The sequence below is a fragment of the Amborella trichopoda genome, chromosome 1 (assembly GCF_054954075.1).
Source record: "Amborella trichopoda isolate Santa Cruz 75 chromosome 1, AtrichopodaSantaCruz75HAP2 v2.0, whole genome shotgun sequence".
NCBI lineage: Eukaryota > Viridiplantae > Streptophyta > Magnoliopsida > Amborellales > Amborellaceae > Amborella > Amborella trichopoda.
In genome coordinates, this window is record NC_142336.1 from 48,239,039 (window position 1) to 48,247,217 (window position 8,179).

General features: G+C 32.6%; 1 long non-coding RNA gene across 1 annotated transcript; it reads left to right on the forward strand.

Annotated features, from left to right (window-relative positions):
- Positions 1-1,085: 1,085 nt before the first annotated feature.
- LOC148783890 (uncharacterized) lies at positions 1,086-3,443 on the forward strand. Its single transcript, XR_016044607.1, has 4 exons — positions 1,086-1,328; positions 1,772-1,938; positions 2,404-2,466; positions 2,878-3,443. It is a non-coding gene; the product is annotated as an uncharacterized LOC148783890 (long non-coding RNA).
- Positions 3,444-8,179: the final 4,736 nt, after the last annotated feature.

An 8,179-nucleotide genomic window follows, 5' to 3' on the forward strand; every position in this document is an offset into this window, starting at 1 on the left:
AATGAAATTATATTCTTAAAAAAATATTTATTGCCAAGCCTACAATATGCAGGCTGGTCTCATGGAAACCGTATCTTTTTATTATGGATCTGCTTTCTATAAGGCCAAGCCCGCATATGTAGAAATGCGGGCCTATTAATAAATGTATTTTTGAGATAGATTTTTAGATTAACTTTTAAGGACCTGTAATATCTAACTTGGAGATCATGAATATAAATAAATAAATAAATTTTAAAAACTAAAAATAATAATTCTAGCAAAAAAAAAAATTATTTGGAGTTTTAGACCGTTAATTTCTATCATTTTTACATGGAACACCTACTTGCATCTGCGGTCCAGGCCGTCCAGCCCGTATGAAACAAACCATGGTAAAAAGCGAATGCACTCAAAACGCTTCTCAATATCCCCGCCTTTGCTAACCATGGCAAAAAATTTAAAATTTAAACCCCGATGCACGTATAATACTTGCCCTCTTTAACCCATTCGGCTGCATTGACACACCGCTCTCTCTCGAACCATCTGTCTCTGCAAGTGTTCTATCAATTACCAAAGCACGCGAAATATCGGATACTTCCTATATTTTTGAGTTTCTGTGTTTCTTACAGAGGCGGTGCAAAGGGAGAGCAAGGAAAGGTGTCCTATCAATTAGCAAAGCACGCGAAACATCGGATACTTCCTATTTTTTTGAGTTTCAGTGTTTCCTAGAGAGGGGGTGCAAAGAGAGAGAAAGGAAGAGAAAAGGAGAGAAATACGAGGAGTGTAACGGATAGAAAGTGGAGAGAGAAGAGGAGAGATATGAGAGAGCAGAGAGAAAGAGGGATATCAGGAGAGTAGAGAGAAACGAGTAAGAGGCAGAGGGGTATAAGAGAGAGAGATGAGTGAGACAGGAGAGGTGAGAGAGGAGAGAGAAAAGAGGAGAGAGAGGTGGGGTTTGAAAGAGACGAGGAAGGAAGCCATTTTCACGAAAGACAAAAGTAAGTTTTATATTCTGCTCAATTTTTTTGAAAGTTTATATTCTACTCAAACCGTTAGCCAGAACAAGAGGGACTATACTTTGTTAAATTTACTGCTGAGCTTAACACAGAGAGCGATTTGAAAGAGTGGATCACTGCTGTTGTGAAATTGGAGGTTGATGAAGATGGAGGAGCAGACGTTCATTTTAAAGCCTTTCAGGTAAGCTTTTCAAGGAAGACTGGTTTGTGAAGGAGGTTGGGGATGTCGATCCAAAGCTTTCGCTCATGAATAAAGAGGTCATTAAATTGGGAATGGATATCACAGAAGTGGACAATGATTTCTTTCGGGTTCCTGTCAAGATTTTGGATCACCAGGTGTGCAATATCATTATTTTCCCACTTAGCAACTTATTTGGTTGATTTTAACATTCTTTTGGATTTGCCTCAGTCCTAAGTCAATGCCTTTTGATCACAGAATGAGATTAAGACAATTCTTTTTATTGAACCATTTCATGTGTTACAACAGTTCTCTTTCTTCTCTAAAAAATACATATATATTCTGGTTCCTATGGTGGCTAATTTGCTATTTTAGCTTTCCAGAGATGCGTCATATGATACTGCTCTCGGACTCCCTTTTGTGTTAACTAATCTTTGAGGAGCTTTATTTTCGATCTCAAAATTTGAAATTTAGTAGATACTGTCTATAATGCAAGATCAAACTTTTGGATTAGCACATACGCTAATTCAATTCATGCCCTTTGTTTTTCCTTCTAGGATATATGATTATATTTTGAAATGTTACTTGAAAGCCGATGTAGGAATAAACAACATTGCTTCAGAGGATGATATCACTGAGAATCTTCCATCCATTCCATCTGGATGCTCCATTCCTGTTGGGCATATCGATACAGAGCTGCTTGAAAATGAATCTTTGTAACTTCTCAATAAAGACTCCTATGTAAATAGTCTTTGGACAGCTTTGCCGGTACGAGTTGGAAATTATTGAGCTTTGGTATGCATTCTGTCATCAATATTCAACGAACATATATATATATATATATATAAAGTTACTTCAAGGATTTCACTTTGTGGCTTTTGCTTTGCATATTATGGCTCTGTGCTGCCCCGTTCTCCCTCACATTCTGTTAATTCAACTAATAACAGTTATCTTGCAATTTATTATTATGGGTAATTTTACTATAATATGGTTCAACTCCACTAAGGTCATCAACGTCCAATCAAATGACGGAAAGTGGTGGAAAGTGCGGGACCCACCATTAAGGTCATGGTTTGTTTTGAGAGGCCCCACTCTCTCTCCATAATCATCCATAATTTTATTGGTGACAATTCCAGTTGTTTTCCAATATATTCAAGTTGATTCTCGGATACTTCAATATTATATCAGAGTTTGTATCAATGTGGTAGTAAGTTTCCACTATTGACTTTTCAGGTTCTTACAAAGGATGAACAAGATGCTCTTGCAGCAACTCCTGATCATCCTTTGGCTTGTATGGTGAGTCAATCGATCAATGAACATCTTCCCAACATGTCGTAGAGTTTTATTGCTTCTTCCTCTGTCACTGAATTGTTACCTGATAGGGAGATGGAATTTGGACTGAAAATTTACTGAAGAGGACTTTAAAATGTTACGTTGGACGCTTTAAAATTTACTGAAGAGGACTTTAAAATGTTACGTTGGACGCTTTAAAATTTACTGAACAGGACTATGAAACTTTAAAATGTTATGTTGGACGCTTTAGTACCATATTTGAGTATGAGCTAATATTATTTGGAAAATGATGGCACTTACCCTCATCTCTACTTAAATGTTAAGCAAAGTGTTTTTTCCCTCAGTTGTGGTAGTTTGCCAATAGTTTCTGATTTCCTCACCTGAATTAATCTTGATATCAGTTTTGTATGCCAGTTTTGTAGCGGGCAATTTGGTGGAACAGATATGGAACTTTGCTTGGCTCTTTACCGTCGCGCTCTTACATCCAAGCCTTTAGCCTGTGGCGGTTGTAAGTTTCTTCACAAAGGTACGTAACAATTCTATTGTCTTTATATTGGTCTTTATGAGACTAGTTTGAATCCTTGGATTTTGATTCCTTGGGCTTTTCTGGCTTTCTGGTAAAAACTTGTAACTTAGTCTTGATGGCTTTCTGGTCCATCACTCCCCTCATTTTATCAAATGGCTATGACCCCAAAGGAACTTAGTCCGTTGACGGAGATCATTTTACCAAGTGGTTTACATACTTGAGTCGAAGTAACTTAGTCCGTTGACGGAGATCATTTTGCAATTTGTCAAGTTGGCAACTATGTTCAATATTACAGGTATTTCTTAATGGCACACCCTAATGTGGGGCATACAGCCAGTTAAAATGGAAAGTCTGGTTAGTTTCATATCTTATCATACTGTTCTGGGAATTCAATTCTGATGGGCAACAGATCTGATGGGCATACAGCCAGTCAAAATAGAAACCCTTGCTTTTCTTTTTGTGTTTAATAGTTGGCAAACCCCTCTCTTACTCAATGGTTCATTGTTCATTTCAGTGTAAAACCCTTGCTTTTCTTATTTTCTATGCTAATTTTTGCATGTAATCGCTCTTTCCTAAAAATATTTGCCTCTTCTATGTTGCCTTTGTTATAGGAGAATCGCTACATTAAATTTTTTGTGATACTAGATTGATTGAATTTTTGGGAACATTTGGTTAGTGTTCAAATATTACTCGGTAAAATTGCCTCACACATGTTTGGTAGGGGAAGAAAGCATATGAAAATAAAATCAATGATAAAACATTTTATCATCAAATGATCGAGTTTGCTTGTAAACAAAACCATGCCTCAACTCAGGAGAAGCATTTCTCAGGTATTATTTTCACATGCAAACTCGCCATTTACAATTCACTATTTATTATTTACAATATAATATATATTATATAATATTTTATTTATATATAAAATAATATTTAATTTAATATATTATTTAATATATAAATAATATATTAGTTTATATTATACTATACTATATAATGTCATATAATATAAAATAGTATAATATGTATGTAGGAAAAGTACCATGGTGTTGTAGGCATCCACAGTCTAAATGGTCTCCTATCAGTCCCACAACACTTGAGGGGTTTGGGTTGCCCATTGAGCCGGATTCAAAATTATGCTTCAGAAACCCAATCAGAGAGGCTTGCGCCATGAGACATGAATAGGGTGCAGACCCAATAATTCACTATTCCCATCCTCATCAATTCCACTACTTGCTAAATACGTTGGTTTTCCTTCTAATTAGAGTGTATGGAATAATTCATTTTCTTAACTTATGCCCTTTTATAGCTCTAAGATTCTTTCGTTCTGCTCTAACCATGCACCATGACGGATGACAACAAAGCTAAATTTCTACGAGTGCCCCCTTTTGTGAGAAAGCATCAAATCTCTAAGGAAACACTCATTGAATGCCTAAGAGTCCAATATATCAAACCAAATGGTCCCACTGAAGGAGAAACGAATGTGCAATCGTAAACATTAGACAACTAATTCTGCTGACAAACTAATTCCAGTTTTTAGATGCTTTTGGCTCTATCTTTTAGAACATAGTCCTGGGATAGAAACCAAATTAAATTAAATGAAGTTTAGTCTATGAATCATTAGATTAACGTGTACCGTGGCATCTTGAAGGAGTTTGTGTTTAATACATTGTATATGTCATAGGTTGAATGAAATGGAAATAACTGATAAAACAAAAACGAAACTCAGCTTGCAATATTTGTTGGAGGCCCCTTGGTTGGCAATTTCATTCGTGTTGGTTCTTTATATTACTCGGCAATATTTTGGTTTTAACTCAATGACTAAAATTTGGGGCAAAGGGTGAAATCTGTCGATCCCCAAAGATCTGTCTAATTTTCTTCAGACTTTATTTGTTTCATTTTGAATTCCTCATAATTTTGCTAAATGAATGAATTGTTGTTTCTTTTAAATTTTTAGGCCTAAGAGTTTTTATAAGTAGGTTTTTTATGTATCATTGTTTCCGTCTTGATTCTTCGTACTATCTGTTATGACGAGGTCTAAATTCAATGACTAGATTTGGGGTTAGGGGTGAGATCCGTATATCCCCATTTAGTAGTTGATTTTATTTCATGTTTTGGTTATTTGATTCGAAACGATGCATAATTTTATAGAGCAAATTGGTACATTTAGTCCTAAGACTTGGTACATTATTGTTGGCCTAATTGGTACATTTTTATTTCTATAGTTGATATTCTTTGTTTAGTTTTAAAGCCTAAGGACATTCATTACTGTGGTTTTTTAAGGTATTCGTTTATTTTTCTTGGTTACGTGTTTTGTCTAGAATAACTTATGTTTTTATTTGTTAACTAGAATTTTGGGGCAGGGATGAAATCTGTAAATCCCCATTTAACTGCTAATTTTTTCTATCGATTTTTATTTTTTATTTTTTTTATTTGAATCTATCCATAGTTTGTTAAAACTTTTAGTTGGTAATCCTTTTTAAAAATTTTAAGACAAAGATATTCATGGCCGAGGTTTTTTATGTATCATTTTATTTGTCGTGGTTATTTGCATTAGTTGGATATTCATGGTTATGTGTTTTAATAATTCCGTTTATGCATCTTGGTTCGCTGTAATATGTGGCAATATTTCAATTTTAACTCAAACACAAGACTCTGGGGAAGCATAAAATCTATTGATCCCCAAAGATTTGTCAATTTTCCTTCAGACTTTCTTAGTTTCATTTTAAATTCCTCACAATTTTGCTGACTTTATCGATCGGTGTTTCGTTTCAAATTTTAAGCTTAAAGAGTTTGCATAACTTGGTTTTTTATTTATTATTGTTTACGTCTTGATTCTTCGTATTATATGTTATGACGAGGTCTTAATTCAATGACTAGATTTTGTGGTTGTGGGTAAGATCCCTATATCCCCATTTAATAGTTTATTATTATTCCCTCTTTTCTTTGGGTTGTTTGATTCGAAAGGATACATAATTTTACTGGCTTAATTGATATATTTTTATTTTTATAGTCCTAAAAAAATGATACATTTTGTTAGCATAATTGGTACATTTTTATTTTAATAGTCGATATTGTTTGTTTAGTATTATTGTCTAAGTATATTCATCACTCTTCTGGTTTTTTAAGGTATTCGTTTATCTTTCTTGGTTGTGTTTTGTCTTATGTTTTAATTTATTAATTAGAATTTGAGGGCAGGGTGAAATATGTAGATCCTCATTAACTGATCATTTTTCCTTCCATTTTTCTTTTATTGATTAGAAAATTATCCACAATTTGTTTAATCTTTAAGTTAGTAAATCTTTTTAAACTTTTAACCCAAAAAGATTTTCATGGCCGAGTTTTTAAGGCTAAGAATATTTATTACTGTGGGTTTTTAAGGTATTCATTTATCTTTCTTGGTTACATGTTTTATCTAGAAGAACTTATGTTTTACTTTGTTGACTAGAATTTGAGGGTAGGGGTGAAATATGTACATCCCCATTAACTGGTCATTTTTCCTACCGATTTTCTTTTTTTGATTTGAATCTATACAAAGATTGTTAAAACTTTTAGTTCGTAATTATTTTTAAAATTTTAAGCCAAATAGATATTTACGCACGAGTTTTTTAACATACCATTTTCTTTATCGTGCTTCTATGCATTATCTAGCACTAGGATATTCGTGGTTATGTGTTTTAAAATTTTTTTTTGTGCATCTTGGTTCTCTGCATTGTTTGATAATATTTCGGGTTTAACTCAATGATTACACTTTGGGGCAAAGGGTGAAATTTGTCGATACTTAATGATCTATCAATTTTCCTTCAGACTTTCTTTGTTTCATTTTAAAATCCTCATAATTTTGTTGACTTTAGGGATTGGTGTTTCTTTAAGAATTTTAAGCATGAGAGTTTGTTCAACTAGGTTTTTTATGTATCAATGTTCCATCTTGATTGTTTGTATTATCAGTTATAACGGGGTCTTAATTCAATGACTAGATTTTGGGGTCAGAGGTAAAATCCTTATATCCCCATTTAGTAGTTGATATTATTTCCTCTGTCAGTTTGATTCAAAACAATACATAATTTTATTGGCCTAATAGTATTTTTATATTTTTATAGTATTAAAACACTGGTGCATTTTTGTTGGCCTAATTGGTACTTTTTTATTTCTATAGTTGATATTTTTTGTTAGGTTTTTAATCTTAAGGAGATTCATTACTATGGTTTTTTCAAGTATTCATTTATCTTTTTTGGTTATGTGTATTGTCTTGGACAACTTATTAAATTTATTGATTAGAATTTGGGGGCAAGGGTGAAATCTATAGATCCCCATCTAGAAATTGTCCATAGTTTGTTTTATTTTTTAGTTAGTATTCTTTTTTATATTTTAAGGTTAAAACAATTTTTTAATATTCTAATTTATTTATCGTGATACTTTGCATTATCTGGTACAAGTATATTCGTGGTCGTGTTTTAAAATTTTCGTTTATGTGTTTTGGTTCTCTGCATTATTTGACAATATTTCAATTTTAACTCTATGATTAGACTTTGGGGCAAGGGGTGAAATCTGTCGATCCCTAATGATCTGTTAATTTTTCTTCAGACTTTCTTTGTTTGATTTTAAATTCCTCATAATTTTGCTAACTTAATGGATCTGTGTTTCCTTTCAATTTTTAAGCATAAGGGTTTGCATAACTATGTTTTTTAGGTATCATTTTTTCCGTCTTGATTCTTTGTAATATATGTTATAACGAGATCTTAATTCAATATGACTAGATTTTGGGGTAGGGGTGAAATATGTATATCTTCATTTAGTAGTGTATTGTGTTTTTTCTTTTGGATGTTAGATTCGAAATGATACATAATTTTATTGACCTAATTGATATATTTTTATTTATATAGTTCTAAAAATTTGGTGCATTTTTGTTGGTCTAATTGGTATATTTTTTTTTTTCTATTGTTGATATTCTTTCTTTAGTTTTAAAGCCTAAAGATATTCATTACTCTGGTTTTTTAAGGTATTCATTTATCATTCTTGGTTATGTATTTTGTCTGCAATAACTTATATTTTTATTTATTGATTAGTATTTGGGGGCAGGGGTGAAATATGTAGATCCCCATTAACTGGTCATTTTTGCTACAAATCTTTTTTTATTAGAAATTATATGCAGTTTGTTTAATCTTTTAGTTGGTAATTCTTTTTAAATTATTA